The following is a 17,236-nucleotide window of genomic DNA, read 5'->3' on the forward strand; positions in this document are numbered from 1 at the left end:
TGAGCCTGGATCAGAATCCCTACCGCGTGTGCGGCATTTTTAGTCCCTCTACCGCGCAGGACAGAGCTCCCAGCCACCTCTGCCTGCCTCCTGGCCTCAGTCCCAGCAGACCTGCACCTCAGCCAGCCTTTTCTCTTGGTTCTTTTCTACCATATCTAGCCCAGGAAGATATTTATCTCTCTTTCGAAAGTGGCTGTGTCTTTTTAGTTCTTTTTAGTTCTCACTATTTATATTTTATCTGTGAGTGCCATGTGTTGGGATCAGAGGGAGAGCTCAAAGAGGGAACTTTGCGCCATCTTGGCTGGCAGGCTCCTTTAGAGTTTAAACCGTTTTTAGTTTTTTACAAAATATTATTACTTGTAACCTAAAACATCCTAACTGATAGAAGCACCTAGCTCATATGATTGCTTTGAAGATTACATGGGATTTTCCAAAGTAAACCCTCTGTACAGTGTCCGACAGAGAGAGAAGCTCCATAAAAGTCGGCTATTCCTTTTATTGTCTTTATTGTGTGTCTTTCCCCACAGGCTTCTGCGCCCTCTGGGTTCCGCCCAGCACAACCTGTAAGGGAGGGTTCTGTTGGGCTGTGTCTGCCCTTGGTCCTGTGTACGCCCGACCTCCATCAAACATACTGCTTTCTCTAGGTCTCTCTTCTAGCCTCCTTAATGAGATTTTTCATGCCTGCTCCTTCAGAATTCATTATTTCCTCAACTTCTAAATGACAGCTTGGAAAGACCACTGGACTAAGTCCCAGGTCATTGGTTTAAGCCCTCCCATGCTATTAGTGGCAGGACCTTGGGAAAATCACTCCACTCTGAGCCCCAGTCACTTCATCAGCCATGGAGGGGATGACGGTTCTAAACACTTTACAGGATGGTTGAGAGATTTCCATGAAAGAATGGAGGTGAAGATCTTTGCAAACTGTGAAATGCTGTACAAATTTGAGGAAAAATAATTAGGTTCGCATTTATTAAACATCACATTATGTATATATATATATATATACATGCTCACACAACAACGCCTTACAGAAGAACTATTTTTGTTCTTATTTTAATGACTTGAGGCTTAGAGAAGAATAGTGACTTGATGAGGCGATTATATATATTTTCCATGTATTATATGAAAAGACTTTAGGATTCCTCTCCCAAACCATCGTAGGTCTGGGGGATTGGACGGGTGGATTGGTGGCTTCAGAGAGGGGACTTGTTACCCGAGTGATGTGGGGGCAGGTGGCCCGTGGTGGAGCAAGGTGACTGCTGGCTGCCGTCTCTGAATTATCTCGGCACGAGCTCCTCCTGCTTCTCCCGGGATTGCTATGGAAACCCAGACTGAGTCGTTCTTTCCTGGTGTTTTACCTCCTGGCCTCAAAGCTTACAAATCACCCTCTCCTTCGTGGAGATCAGGTGTGCTCCGAGGCCTTGTCTGGGTAGCTGACTGACGAGTCAATTTGGTCAGAGACTCGCTTGGGCTGATTTTTCCGTTGAGCTGAGCCCCTTGTTTTGGCTCCTGGTAGACTGGGCTTGAGCTGGGGCAGGGAGCTGGAGGCTGGGGGATCAGGAAGGCCAGGGAGAGGATCCCAAGGGGACCTTTCTTTTCCAGGAGGGGCTGAGAGGGGAAGGTGAGGATCCAACATCCCAGGTCTGAAGCAGGGAGCTGGAGGGATGTTGAGATGGGGGTGGTGGCGGCATCATTCCCATTTTAAAGATGAATCACGGAGGTCGGGAGCTGAGCTGTGTTACCCAGAGCCACATGACGCAAGTGGCAGAACTTACTTGACGTAAGTGGCGGGACTCTACTTGAAGGCTTGGCTCCGAGCACAGTGCTCTTTCCGCTGCTTAAGTCGAGGGAGAACTGAAAACGGCCTCTGCCTGATTTTTGGTGTTTTTACCTCCTGATGAGGAAGGAGGAGTGGCTAATGTTTGTAGGTCTGCGGTTGGTGTTGCCCAAAGAACTGAGCATGATTTCTTTTCGAGAAAACTCATGACAAGTCTTCGTCTGACTTGACCGCAGACTTCGGGCATCCCCTAGATGCAGCCTCCCGGGAAGGCCCCTCCACGGCTTCTCCTTGCCCATCTGACTGACAGGGAGCTCACTCCTTGAAAGGTGCAGCTGAGGCAGAGAGGAGAAAGCATGTTCCTGGAGGTCGGAAGACCTGGGATTTCATCTCACTCTTGCACTTACTAGCTGTGTGACCTTGTGCAAGTCACCTGGCCTCTCTGAGCTTCAGCTGCCCTGTCTGTGCAATATGTAGGATAACTATCACTCTGCCTACTTGTCAGGGTTGCTGTGAGGATTTAACAGGATTGGGAACATGGATGTGCTTTGTAGGCTCATAGAGCTATGGGGATCTGATGTTCCTGGGTCCTAGGCCCAGAAGACAAGGCGGCCCTTCCACGACAAGGGACTCGGGGTTGGAGAGTGTGGTGTAGGCTCAGAGTTCGCAGCCATTCAGTGGTCATGTTGATGATTTTTCCTTTAAGGAGGCCTCTGGTCCATGGGGCCATCTGGGGATTAGGGAACAGGATGCGTGTTGGGTCTACACTTGTGCCCGGTGATGTCTCATCCATCAGACATGCTGTCTGCTGAGTGGCAGGGGAGACGGGCCACTGTGATGAGAGGATGAACCAGAGTGTGGTCACCAAGAGAGGGAGTGGTGATGCGCGCTGGGGATGGAACTAAAGGCAACTGACTTCTTTCACTAGCCACGGCCAAGGTCGTCTGTTTTCAGCATTAGGTAGGGCCTCAGTAATAGCTGCTTGGGGAGCGGGACTAGTGATAATGATGGTGGCCAAGTTTGGAAACAGTCACATCCCCATCCATCGTGGGCAGAAGTGGGAGCTGGGATGTAGGGCACCATGCCTTCACCATGCCCTCTCCCCCTCCAGGAACCCTGTCATCCTGGGCGGCAACCCTGTGAGACCCTCCTCTCCCCACAGGGGGCCATCGGACCCAGCAGGAGGTGTGGCTGGAGCCCAGGTGCCAGGATCAAGCCTGACTTGAGGCAGAGACATCCCAGAGTTCCAGCCTCCCTGCCTGGGCTCAGCATCGGTCCTGCCGTCAGCTTATCAGACCTGATGCTGGGGCCGAGTTATGCTAACCAGACCTTGGCCTCCATCTGGATCCCCGGCCCTCCCCGGCCCTCCCCGTCCCTCCCTGCAACTGACGTGTTTCATTTCTAACAACCAAGGCCGTTCCCAGCTCTACCTCTTTTGGTCAGTACAGGGCCCTGGTTCCCTCTGTAGGCTGAAACCCTCCTTGTCCTTGCCGGCTGCCGCTTCTCAGGGGCAGTGACCCATCCTTGAACCCCGGCCCCATGTTGGTGCCTATAGGCTCAGGGACAGGAAGCAAAGTCACATGTGCCGAGGGCCTGTTTTGCTCCTGGCCCTTTAAGCCTCACAACACGTTGATGAAATGGGTTCTAATTATCCCCATTTTACAGAAGAGGAAACTGAGGTTCCGAAAGGCTAAGGGACTTACCCAAGGTAACATGGACAATGGAGTCAAGATTCCAACCCACATCCAGGGGGCTCCTAAGGCTGTGCTAGGTCTCGGTGCAGTCGCCAACCTGCCCTCGTCCCCAGGGGCTGCATTTCCTGTCCTGGACATCTCCCATTCGTGCTGTCTCCCTGAGATCCTGACATTCAGTGCATGGAAGCATCAGCCACGTGGTTCCACTTTAGGCCAGTTCTGTGACAAAGCTTTAGATGTTCCTCCTGGAAGCTTAACCTTGAATCTGTTTCTCTGCCCCGCTCAGTAATTCTGTGCAGCCTTAATGTGAAAAAAGACTCAGAGACAAAAGCATTTAGAAAAGAAAAGAAAAAACTACCTTGTAAAGAAGTTCAAGAGAGTCACACTTCACAACAGAAAAAACACGACAGGAATTTAAAGAAAAAACACAGGGCAAACCTACCAAGGTCACTGAGCTGAAAGCGAGTCTGACATTCGTGGTGGAAAACAGCCATTTGCTCACGTGTTGTAACATCCTCAAAGGTCGTGACAAGTTTTCAGATATCAGCGTTGCAGAAGTCTGGGATAAAGTTTGCTCTGTTATGAAGTCAGCCAACTATGGGAAAGGCTAGAGATTTCATCTGGTTTGGGGGCCAGAACTAGGCAGGGCGATCCTCTTAGTTTTGGTTTCTTTTTTCCCTGGTTGGGAGACATGGTACGCTCACTTATTCATAAAGGTGGTAGGAACAAGGGTCAGTTGTGTCTCCACGCGAATAAATCGCTTCTCTGCCGAAACTATCCCCATGGCAGATTCCATTGTTTGCAACCGGCTGGAGCCCACAGAACGAGTAAGTCCAACTCCTGCATTTACAGATGAGGAAGCAGAGGCCCAGAGAGAAGAATGCTGCCTGCCCAAGACCACGCTCACCTCCCCGCTCCTCCTGGTCTGGTGTCTGGTGTCCTCTGTCTGCTCAGGCCTCACCAGGGGGCCCGGGACTGAGCTGGTGTGCTCTAGCCTGGAAGTAGCTCTCGCCAGCTTTGCCGAGAGGGAGAGGCCCTGCTGCTGTTAGGGATGGAGTGTCTTGGTCCTAGGTGACCTAACCTTCATTCCTTCATGGGAGTGATGTGCTGAATGCCCTGCTTGGCTCAACACCCCACAGATAGGGCCTTTTGAGCCCCACCTCAGGTTCAGTCCCAGCTCAGGCCCTAGAATCCCCCAGACGTAGGCAGGAGGGGTTGAGGCCATTCTAGTGTCACCCTGAGGACTCCACGGCAAGTCTTCTAGGTTGCTAATCTTGTCCTGCTCTTATGTACCAATGTCACATATATTAACAATAGCAATTGTTCTAGGCCAAGCATTGTGCTAATTGCTTTATACATAATGTCACATTTATTTCGCTAACAACTCTAAGAGGTAGGTTTTATCTCCATTTTATGGATGAGTAAACTGAGGAACAGAGCAGCTAAGTGACTTGCCAGAGAGCCCAAAACTAGTGAGTGTTTATGGAGCCAGGAGTGGAGGCTGGTTTTGTCTGAATCTAGAATTTGTTCTCTGAAGCATGCCGTGCCGCCTCATCCACTGAGCTCGGTTCCTTTATTCGGGCTGCAGCCCCATTGCAGCTCCCTGGTCAGTGTGTTTGAGGCCCCACTGGAGCTCCTGGTTGGGTGTGGGATGGGGGGGGGCAGCACCCGAGGTCTTGTCACCTGTTGATGCCAATTGTCATGCTCCTGACAGTCTCCCTTCCAAGCAGCCCCTGACTCTCGGTTCCCTGGAGTTAGGATCCAGGCTCTTGGTGCCCACGCGTCTCCTGACAGGTGGTGTTGCCTGGTCAAATCCTTGGTCCTCTCTGGGCTGGACGATCTCCCAGCCCCTTCTCAGTGCTGATCATCTGATTCTAAGATTCTGAGGAGTGCAGTCCGCTGGCCTAACTGAGATGGTTACACAGAGAGCTTGCAGGAGGGGGTCTTTGCTCGTTAGCACACTAAGAATGATACCTTCCCAGAAAGGAAAACATCTCTTATTTTCTTCCAGTAAATCAAGGTTGGGAGGTGCATTTGTTTAATGGGATCTCTCCACAGTTAATCCAATTTGGTAAGTGACTTGGGGGTGGGGAAAGATGCTGACAGACTTTGGAGAGTGGACTCGCTGAAGGGGCTTAGGCAGCATATAGGTGGGACTGTGAGTAGGAGAAGGGGTGGGGAATCCACCTATGGGCCAGGCTTTCCTGCCTCTCCCACCGTGACACACACAAAAACGCACATGCACGTGCACACACCTGCATCATTTGCACACGCACGCACACAGACGTACGCATGCATGCACGCACACACATGTACACATGCATGCACGCACACGCACATACATATACACATGGACACACACACAAGCACTTATGTGTTAGTGCTGTGCTGTCTTTCCGTTCTGGCTCCTGATTTGAATTTCTGCCACATGTCTTTCTTCTCTTTCTTCCTGTCAGCCTGTTGGAACCACAGCTTGTGAGGATCCAGAGGCCAGGCCCACCCACCATGGTAGACAGGTAATGAGCGTGTTGGGATGGGCAGGCATTCAGACTGAAGGGCTGAGGAGTGTGGCAGAGAGAATGATGGCCCTCCCCCACCAAGGATGTCCGTGTCCTAATCCCTGGACCCTGTGAATATGTTACCTTATGTGGCAAAAGAGACGTTTTAGTTGTAATTAAGTTCAGGATCTCAAGATGAGATTATCCTGGATCATCCAGATGGGCCCAATGAAATCACAAGGGTCGCTGTAGGAGGGCAGCAGGAGGGAGAGAGGCAGAAAGGAGATGTAATGTGGGAGGCAGAGGCTGAGTGATGTGCTTTGAAGATGGAGGAAGGGGGCCCTGAGCCAAGGTATGTAAGCAGCCTCTAGAAGGTGGAAAAGTCAAGGAAACAGATTCTTCTCTAGAACCTTCAGAAGGAACACAGCTCTGCCGACACCTTGATTTTAGTCCATAAGATCCATTTGGGACTTCTGACCTCTAGAACTGTATGATAATAAATTTGTGTGGTTTTAAGCTACTAAATTTTTGGTAATTTGTTGCAGCCGTAGGAAACTAACAGAAGGAGTCAAGAAGGCCCAGGCGTGGGGACAGGTGGACGCCCGGCTTTCCAGGTTCACTGAGAGACTCACGCAGCGGCGGAAGGAGGAGGCAGATCTGGCAGGGGGAAAGGGCCTCAGCGGTGGGGCTGGGATCAGGGCAAGCCTAGACATCCTTGGGGGACAGAGCTCAACAGCGTTTCAGAGGTGCTGAGATCCTAGCCACAGAGATACGGGCTCGGTGTTAGGGATCAAGGTCGATACTTGGGGCCTGGGTGCGGGGTGTGGCTGGGGAAAAGAACAAAGGAAGGCCCAGTTCCAACAAGGTGGCCCTGGTGCTGAGCTGTGTGCTCTGAGCCTCACTCTCCTCACCTGTAAAATGGAGTCAGAGTTCTCCAGGGAAACAGCCCAATGGGATATATATAAACATATATGGATACATATGATCATTAATTAATTAATTATGAGGAACTGGCTCATGCAATTATGGATGCTGAGAAGTTTCACCATCTGCCATCTGCAAGCTGGAGAGGCAGGGGTGTATCTCATTCCAAGTGTGAAGGCCTGACGACCAGGGGAGCTGGTCGTGGAAGTCCCAGTCCAAAGGCAGGACAAGATGCAATGGGATGCCCCAGCTCAAGTAGTGAGGCAGGACAAAAGGGGTGAATTTCTCCTTCCTCTGCCTTTTGTTCTGTTCAGGCCCTCAATGGGTTGGATGATGCCCCCCTACGTTGGGGAGGGTCATCTCCTTTGCTCAGTCCACCAGTCCAAAAGCTAATCTCACCCAGAAACACCCTCACAGACACGCTCAGAAATAATGTTTAATGGGGGCACCCTGTGGCCAGTCAAGGTGACACAGAAAATGAGCCATCACAGAGGTCTTGGTTAGGTCAGAGGGCAGACTGGGAGCTGCAGGCTGGATGCAGCCCATGGACACATTTGATCTGTACTGGGTTTTTAACAACATTTGGACCAACATTTAAAAATAATTAGATTTCACATACAAATCTGAAGTTCTGACATCTTAAAATAGGAGGTGATCTGGCAACATTGGACCCGCGTTCCTGCCCTTTCAGAGCCTCCCGGCCAATTCTGTCTAGAGGTGGGACATTCCCAGGGGAGGCAGGCCCTACAGCCGTGGAGGTGGGGCTGCTGTCACCCGAAAGGGGAAGTGTAGGCTTTTTAGACTGGGTTTGGGGGAGCCCTCAGGGAAGTGTCTGAGCCATGCAGGCTCCTCACAGCTCCCGGACTCCAGACACAGCTTGACAAGTGCTGAGTGCAGCGGGACTCGCAGCCACATTGATCCCGACACTAAACTCCTATTAATGTAGTCAGAGGAGGCAATTGCTTTCTTGGCAGCCACTTGCGCTGATGGCTCGCACAGCCTTACAGTCAGATGGAGACACCTGGCCCCTCCGCGGGAGCAGCTGCCAACCTGAGACTTCCGGGCCTGGGTGTCAAGCCTTCGAGCAGGCTTTGCACTCTGACCCTGTCACTGTGGGCTGTCACTTCAGCTGCAGCCTCGTCTATGATCTGGACCTCAGCTGTCCCTGCTGCACTGGACCTAACCCACACACAAAAGGGCAGCAGGATCCCAGTGGGTGGGCTGAGAGCCCCACCTGCCCCCGCTCCTATTGCCCCCCCCGACCCCCCGTAGGCTCACTTCCCTGGTTTTTTGTGCCTTTCTGGCTTCTTCCCTCAGCACATCCTAGGCCCTCTTGAGGACCTAGCTTGGATGTCTTCCCGGTCCTCCCTCTTCAGACTCACTCAAAAGGACATGATTTTGGTTCTGACTTTTGCTCCTTGACTGGGGCTAAAAACCACGTGTTTGCTCCTGCTACATGGGGTCTATTACTGGCTAGGACCCCTCCTCAGCCCTAGCAGCACCCTCTCCCATCACCAAGGTCTATCTATTTTATTTCCCTGACATCTCTTGAGTTTTTTCATTTCTCTCCATCCCCAGTACCACTGCTGCAGTCCAAACCACCACCTTCTCTCAGCCGGATTGTTACCTGCGCCTCCTACCTGGCCTTTCCGTCTCCAGGCTTTGCTTTTTCAACCCATTCTCCAACAGCAACTAGAGAATTCTCTTTAAAGGACAAACCTGACTATCTATGGTAACTCTGTTCAGAATCCTTCAATGGATCCCCCTTGATTTTAGGATAAAGCCTGGGTACCGTGCACTTCCTGATTTGGTCTCCATGCTCTCCTTCAGCCTCACACTCAGCAGCATCCATGCCCCCAGTCCATGTTTAGTGATTCTGGTCTATTTGCAGGATCCCTTGTTCTCTGTGCTATTTGGACTTTTGCACGTTATTCCCTTTGGCTAGAACCTGCTCCTACCCCACCCCACCCCCTTCGCCTGGGTACCTCACCTTTCACGACGTGCCACCCCCTCCCCCTACACACCCAGGCCTGGCTCCTCAGCCCTGTGCTCCTATGAGAACTTGCCCTCCAAGTCATGCCACTTGTCATCCTCAGTGGCTGTTGCTTCCTGATTGTCCGTCTTCCTCACCAGGCTGTAAGCTCCATCAAGTCAGAGACCAAGTCTGTTTACTCTCTGTGACGTCCCCACTGCCTGTGTGAGCCCGGGACACAGCGGTGCTTGATATGTACATACTGAAGGAATGAATGAATGAATGATGATGAGGACAAAGCCAAGAGCAGAGAGACCCACGCGGGTAAATAGAGACCCTCCTCAAGGCGGATCCGAAGTCATCTTCAGTTGACACTCTCTGGGTGCACCCCGTGGAAGGGAGCTCACCAGGTGAAGGGAGTGGACGAGGAGCACATTGTAGGAACCTTTGCAACTGTGACCACACCTCGTCCCCACTTCTCCACTTTGTCCATGGAGAAAGCATGGGAGATGTTGCCATTGTGGCTGATTCAAGTGACATCCTGCCCACCAAATAGGAAATGAGCTCCACTGGCACAGCCAATGTCTGGAAGAACGGAGAATTCCAGAGCTCAGCTTCTTTCTTTCTTTATTGCGGTATAATTGACATATAACATCACATTAGTTTCAGGGGTACAACGTAATGATTCGGTATTTGTATATCTTGTGAAATGATCACCACAATAAGTCTAGTTAACATCTGTCACCATACATACTTATAAAATTTTTTTTCTTATTAGGAGAACTTTTAAGATTTACTCTCTTAGCAACTTTCAAATATGCAACACAGTATTATTAACTATAGTCACCATGCTGTACATTCCATCCCACGGCTTGTTTATTTTATAACTGGAAGTTTGTACCTTTTGACTCCCTTCACCCATTTTGCTCAACCCCACCCCCAACCCCACCTCTGGCAACCACCAATCTGTTCTCTGTATCTATGCAGAGCTCAGCTATCTTAAGGACTGTGCCATCCTACCTGGGAGAGGACTGGGAATCGGGCTGGAGCTTGCTTCCTTGGGATGGACTGAAGAGCACGGAGTGAATAGGCACAGATCTGAGCTCTAGTCTTCATTCTGCCACGTGCAGCTGTGTAACTTGGGGCAAATTGCTTACCGTCTCTGGGCTTCCATTTCATGTTACCTAATCCATGTGCTGTGTAAGGACTCATCTTTCATTACTTGGGGGCTCATAAGGGGCAGGGACCAGGCTTCTTTATGTGGGGTTGCCTGCTATTCAGCATGTGCCTGGCCCATCAATAATAGTCCTGAAAACATGGTTGTTGAATTGAAAAACTCTCTGCAGACCTCCCAGATTCCATCCTTCATGAGTGGGGTATTTGAGCTGGGCAGTGAAATCCACTCTATCCTCACTAACTGGACAATTGCCTCATGTCACTGATGTGTATTATTATTTCCTCTGCTATAATGCATGTCTTTTTAAAAGAAAATTAGGATCTGTCAAGCACCATTACACAATGAACCCCGCCAATGGCAGCACATCAAGCTTCCATCTGAGCAGAGGCAGCTGTGGGGAGCGTTTGTCTGAGGCCCGGTCATCACCGATGCTCCGGGGGACAGCTCCACGCAGAGGTTTCCCCTCTCTGGGGAGTCTCCTTCTCCCCCCAGGTCCCTGGCAGCTGCCCTGGTGAGTGGAGTGGGAAGGATTTGATACAACTCTGGCTTGAGGAGCAGAATCCACTTCTGAAAGTGCTCGGAATCCCCTGCCCGCCCCACACGGCAGCAACCTGTGCAAATGAGGAAGAGGGCGGAACAGGCAGGCACCGCGATGGGCACAGTCCCGGGTTTTGTGACCTGTGATGATCAAGCATCGTCACTCGACCCTGAAGAAGGAGGTCCCTTTTAGAGATGAGGGGCCTGAGGCGTGCAAAGAGTCCAGCCTGGAACTAGGTGACCCCATAGCCCGTGTTCTTTTCCTGCACCAGGCTGCCTGCCTGCCTCGGAGGGTCTGTGAAATAGGGATGGGGAGGGCCAGCGAAGGAGGCGGGCATTTGGGCTCTTATCACACGGAGGGAGGCCAGCCTAGGGCTCCCGTGGGGTTGGCCAGCCCCTCAGACACGTTCTTTGATTTCTCACTGGGTTGGCAGAAGCCACCCTTTTCTTGGCCTGAATGGACGTGACGGAGACAGTCCTGCGTGGTGGCTAAAGGACGGCATTTAGATGCTTCGTCCTCAGTGAGCCTGCTAAGTGGCTGAGACGTCCCATAACCTCCCACGCTGTTTTCCAGGGCTGGCCCTGCCCTGCACCCTGCACCCTGCTCTTCTTCCTCCCCTCCCTCGTCCTCCTCCTTCCCCCTCTTCTCCCCCTCTTCCCCTCCCTCCTCCTCCACTACTTCCCCCCTCCTCCCCTCGGACAGTGCTCACAGCTTCTCGCCAGCTCCCAGCACACAGAACTAGGAGAAATTAGAGCCGGCCTCACATGTGAGGGAATAAATGCTGAGCTGTGACAATGCTGTCTGCCTCAGAAAGAGAGGTTTTATGTAGTTTTTGGCATTTACAAATCCTTTGTGAAAAGGTCACCCTGTTCTTGGAATCTTTTATTAATGCTGAAGACTGGCCCCGGAAATGTCATGTCTTTTTACCATGATATTTACTCAAAAAAGTATGACTAAGCATCTGAAATGCTATCAGCAGCTCGACCTGGGCCAGGCTGGGGAACGCGCAGGGCAGAAATGGACGCAGGTCTCCCTGGAGCTGTTGGGGCCCCACCTCCCTGCCCAGAGCCCTGAGTGGAGGGAAGGAGGGGTGGACAAAGGCCCCATGCCCAGGACATCTGCTGTCCACTTCTCCCCATTGTCCTAGCTCCTCAGCCTCTCCAGAGTAAAGCCCCGCGTTTTGGAGCTGGAAGGGATCTTGGTGTGTATGCAGTTCAACCCCTCCTCTTACAGATGTGGAGACTCAGGCCCAGAGAGAGCAAGGGCACCTGCAGAGTCCTCCAGCAAGTCAGGGCAACGTGGAGACTTAAGACCGGGTGTCCTGGCTCCGAAGTCAGCGCTCTTTCTCCCACACCAAGCTGTGGTCTAGTCCCACCCTCACGCTGAGCCCGGGAAGAGGAGAGGGAGTGGGTCTCTCTCCCCAGATCCGAGGTTCCAGTTCTTGCTTCCTGAGTCCAAGGCAGTACAGTGTTGGGGAGACATGGGCAGGGACCACCCTATCCAGTGCCCTCGCCTGCCTCCCCTTCCACCAGCCTTCCTCCTCTGGGGTGCCTTCCCTCAAAGCCCTCTCTGTTGCCCTTCCAGATGGTCCTGGTGGGGTTTGGGACAGGAAAGAGTTAAAGCCTGCTCTACTGTCTTAGTCTGCTTGGGCTGCCATAACTAAATACCACAGCTTAAACACAGCAATGTATTTTCTCATGGATCTGGAGGCTGAAAGTCTGAGATCAGGGTGCCAGCATGGTCGGGTCCCAGTGAGGGCATTCTTCCTGGCTTGCAGCCGCCTGCCTTCTCCCTGTGTCCTCACACGGCCTCTGTGTGTGCATGTGGGGGTGGGGGTGGGGTAGGGGAGCGCAGGCGTTTCTTCCTGGAGATGCTCTAATCCCATCGTGAGGCCCCACCCTCGCGACCTCATTCAACCTTAGTTACCTCCTAAAGGTCCCCCCTCCAAATACCATCACACTGGGTGTTAGGGCTTCAACATAGGAATTTTGGGGGGACACACACGTTCAGTCCATAACACCTACCATTTCAAGGGATTGTTTGAGGGGATTGGATTGAATATACACCAAGACTCCACAGGGAGGAGGAGGCGATGGGTTTGAAATTAACGTGTAATCTATAGATCGTGTACATGTGTGCATTTCTATTATTGTTTACCTTTGGGAGGAAACCAGGGAGGTGGAACACAACTCAGCCTGCTCAGCTCATCAGACAAGCTTGTTCACATCTGGAGAGGAGAGCCGGCCTCCAGCAGGAGACCTGGGCAGGGGGAGAGAGAAGACTCTTCTGTTCACTCCCCACCATCTGTTCCCCCTTTGTCGGCTGTACACGCCCCCCCGCCCCATTTCAATGGTCTGCATGGATCACGAGGCCAAGGCCTGAGCCAGCCACCACACCTATTCCCCTGGCCACAGTTATGGTTCAGGAGTGGGAGCTTGACCCCTGGATGTTTAATCAGTGTTTCAAGGACTTTTGCTGGAACTCACTCCTTTCTGATGGATTCGAACCTGGAAGGATGTAACCTTCGGAGCTGCTGTTACAGCCACTTGTGGCCATGATGGGGGCTCTTCCTAGGCACACTTAGAGGGATGGAGTGAGCATGCACATTCTTAGGCAGTCTTAGTCTTCATGAGGGCAAGGGTTTTGTTCATGTGCTAAGGACACTGCCTGCAATATAGAGGTATTAATAAGTATTTGTTAAATAATATATTTTTGATATATTGGTTAATATATCCAGCCATGCCTACAGCCAGCTCTATTTCTGAGCTCTGGTTATATAAGCCTATACATTCTTTCTTTTACTTAAGCCAGCTTGAGTCAGATTATTTGATCACCTGCAACCTAAAGAATCTTAAGGGCATGGTGTCAAAGGCAAAGACCTGGAGAGGTGGCGTGGGGTGGGAGTGGGGGTGAGGGGCCACCACTGGGGCCTTGCAAAGCCCAGGGCAAGGGTCTTGGGAAGGTACTGGACCTTGCTTCTCTCCCAGTCCCACTGTGGACTGGTCCAGCCTTGGCTGTCCAGACCCCGCCCGGGATTCAGGGTGGGGTCTCTGTGCCTGAGGACTCCTGACCCAGCTCCGAGTGTGTCACGCCCCGGCAAAAGGGTCCTTTCTGCCTTTTGAGGGAAGCACGAGGCCCTGGTGCCCCCAAGCTGATAGTGACCCCGCCCCTGAGGCTGCAGCAGAACCACCAGCATAGAAAATCAGGCCCTGCCACGTGTCAGGCCTCGGACCCTGCCATGGACAGACCCCCTCGGCCGCCAGGGTGCTGGATGAGAGTGTGATTGGTTGGCTCAGCCTGTCTCCACCACTGGGGCCCAGCTCAGGACACAGGTCAGGCTGTTTTAGGGGTGAAAGCTCCGTTCCTGTAACTCGCCATTTGCGTTACCCTCCCATCCTGTGGCCACTGCAAATCATAAAATGATAATAACGAAAAAATCATTTCTACCCTTTTTATTGAGTCATGCTGTGGACTGGTGACTCTGAAGTAGGTATTCTTATTATTCCTATAAAACATGAGGAAATGGAGATCCAGGAGAGAAAGGAGCATCCCAGGGGTTTAGATGGGGATGGCGGGACTGGGATTTGAACATGGGCCTGCGTGAGTCTGGCACGTCAGTTCCTAACTAGTGTGTTAAATGCCACTTGACAAAGAGAGCACCGGGGGACTCGTGTGTGAGAGGGACCTCGGGGGAACGTCAGAGCCGCCGTCTGACCAGATGGTAGGTGGAGGCCCTAGCAGATCCACCTGTGCCGGGCGGAGGGTGGTCTTCCTGGGAGGTCCCTTTGCTTATGACCATTGGGGAGCCTGTGGGGCACATAACCTCCAGAGGGCTCCGTGTGAACCTGCTGGGGGCCGTCTGACTGTTGGGCAGGGCCCAGGCAAGTAGCTTTCCTGGCTGCAGGTGGGGGGAGGAGGCTGCAGCCTTGATGCTCCTCACGAGAGTAAGGCTGCTGGCCACAGGGTGGCATTGGCGTGGCCGGGCTTCCCCCGCGCCTGCTGATGAGGGGCCAGCCCCCGCTGTGGCTGTGGCCATCTGTGTGGGGAGGGAGGCTCTCATGGTGTGGGCAGCTGACGACCACCCAGGAGAGCAGTTCTGAGCAGGAATTCTTGTGCTGTGTCTGCCAGAGGGGCTTGTGCGCTGGCTGGAGGCCACCTCCTCCCCAGGCTCCGGAGCCTGGGCTACAGGTGCCACGGTTTGGGAAGGGTGAGCAAAAATTAGGGGCCACGGATCTTCACATCCGTTGTGCTTGTGGATTGTCCCAGGAAAGCTTGGGTGTGGAAGCCAGCACCCTCCTGGGGTCGCTGTCTCTGTTTTCCTGACTCCTCCCCGGGGACAGGATGGCCCAGCGAGGCCCACCCCGTAAAGGCCAATGGGGGCTGAATGAAGCTTGGTCTCTGTCCCCTGAGGCAGTGAGGTTGGGCCCGAGCAGTGAGTGGTCTTAGCAGCCCTGCTCCTTGTGCTGTGAGTGGCCCATTGATGGGGTGAACCTCACCCCCTCGCATCAGGGGAGAAAGGGGGAGTCAGGGCCATCTGGGTGACTCAGAGGCACTATCAGCTAAGTATTGGCCCCACGGAATGAAAACAGGCCCAAGGAGGCAGCAAATGCTGCTCTGGTGTAAAGGCCAGGCCATTATTTCACAAGGAGTAGGATCAGTCACATTAATAGGAGGAACCCACACTTCTCTTGTAAACCAGAAAGTGACGTCTCAGAAGAAAATCAGTTTTTGGTTGAAAGGTGAATTTGTCCTTAAATAGTCAGGAGGAAACTGGCAGCGGCCGTGGTTGGTGGGGAGAGCCCGAGGTGGACTGGAGCCCCTTCCACCCCCAGCCCAGGGGGCCCAGTTCTCCTGGGAGAGGAGAGGGGAAGGCCCAGGCATCCAGCTGAAGATGCGGGGCAGAGGGCAGCACTCAAAGCAAGACTTCAATACCGCCCAGAAAGATGTAGGCAGTCTCGAAGGAAGGGTGCGGGCTTCAAGGGAGGGGCCACAGGTGGAAGACACATAGGGACTGGTGAGCCAGAGACCCGAATAAGGGAGGGTCCCGAACAAGACTGGGTTCCTTTTTCTCCTCCCTGTGACATAGGAGGACAAGACCCCTGGACCAGCGGTTCTCACACAGCAGCGGGCAGCAGACTCACCCGGGGGCTCGTGAAACTGGATTGCTGGGCCGCGTGCCGGAAGGTTCTGATGCAGTAGGTCTGGGGATAGGGTGCATCTAAGCCATTCCTGGTGCTGCTGCCCTCACTGCTCAGGGGAGCATGCGGAGATCCGCTGGCTTCGGTGGGATCGAGCAGCCTGCCGCTACTGCACTCCTTGTAGGTGTTGACCTCAATTCTTCAGCTGCAGCTGCGTCCACCTGGGTTCAGCGTGGGTTTGGTCTGAGAAGATAGATGGAGAATATCAATGGGGGATGGGGTGGGGTGGAATCACCCAGATCACGGACCAGGCTGTGGGGAGCAGACCAGGAGCACCTCTCCAGCCTGAGAGACCATAAGTCTGCTTCCCCAATGCTCTTACGCCCCCAGGAGGCAAGGGACCCTCCTTCTAGGATGGAAAGATGGGACCTTGCTGTGATAGTTACTCAAGGATGCCTTGTACCCAGGTGCTGAGGTTGGAAGGGGGTGTCAGAGTGGGGAGCAGCCTGGCAACAGAACCTTCTTCTTCCAGGGCTTGGTGTCAAAGCTCAAGTTCACGTCCTGCCTCACCTTCCTCTGCTGTGTGACCTTGGGGGGCACTCAATCTGTGGAGCCCTGGTGTTCTCATCTGTAAAATGGGAACAGGGAAAATGCCTGCCGGACCATCCACTGGGATTGTTTGGGAGGATGAGGCAATGGATGTGGAATCAATATGTAAACTCTAAGTTGTGTACATATGTAAGTTCTAATGTTTGTTTTTAAGTTTGAAAGGAAATCAGAGGAGAAAGGAGAAGTGGAGGAATCATGAAGAGTTTCTGCCTTCCATGGGGTTGGGGTGTTGATTTCTTCTCTTTTTCTCCTTCTGTTCAGAGAACTCAGATAAAAAAAGAATGAATTTCATGAGGCAAAAGTCCAAATTTCAGCTGTCACACCAACTTTGTTTATTTGGAATTGTTTTAATCTTTTCCAGCTTTATTGAGGTATATATAACAAATAAAAATTGTATTTATTTACGGTGTACAATGTGTTATTTTGATATGTGTATACATTGTGAAATGTTTACCACAATGAAGTCAATTAACATATCCATCATCTCACATGGCTACCATTTTCTTTTTTTTTTTTGGTAAAAACAATTAAGATCTATTCTCTTATCAAATTTCAAGTATACAATACAGTATTGTTAACTATAGTGTCCATGCTCTCTGTTAGATCTCCAGGACTTATTCATCCTGCATAACTGAAACTTTGTGCCCTTTGACTAACTTCTCCCTGTTTTCCCCACCCCTTCACCCCTGGTAACCACCATTTTACTCTCTGTTTCTAAAAGTTGAACTTTTTAGATTCCACATATAAGTCAGGTTGTACAATATTTGTCTTTCTGTGCCTTGCTTATTTCACTTAGCATAACGTCCTCTAGGTTGTCACAGATAACAAGATTTCCTTCTTTTTTAAGGCTAAATAATATTCCCTTGAATATACATACCACATCTTCTTTATCCATTCATCTGTCAGTGG

This window comes from Ceratotherium simum, chromosome 16 (assembly GCF_057802395.1).
Source record: "Ceratotherium simum simum isolate JZ-2026a chromosome 16, ASM5780239v1, whole genome shotgun sequence".
NCBI classification, from domain to species: Eukaryota; Metazoa; Chordata; class Mammalia; order Perissodactyla; family Rhinocerotidae; genus Ceratotherium; species Ceratotherium simum.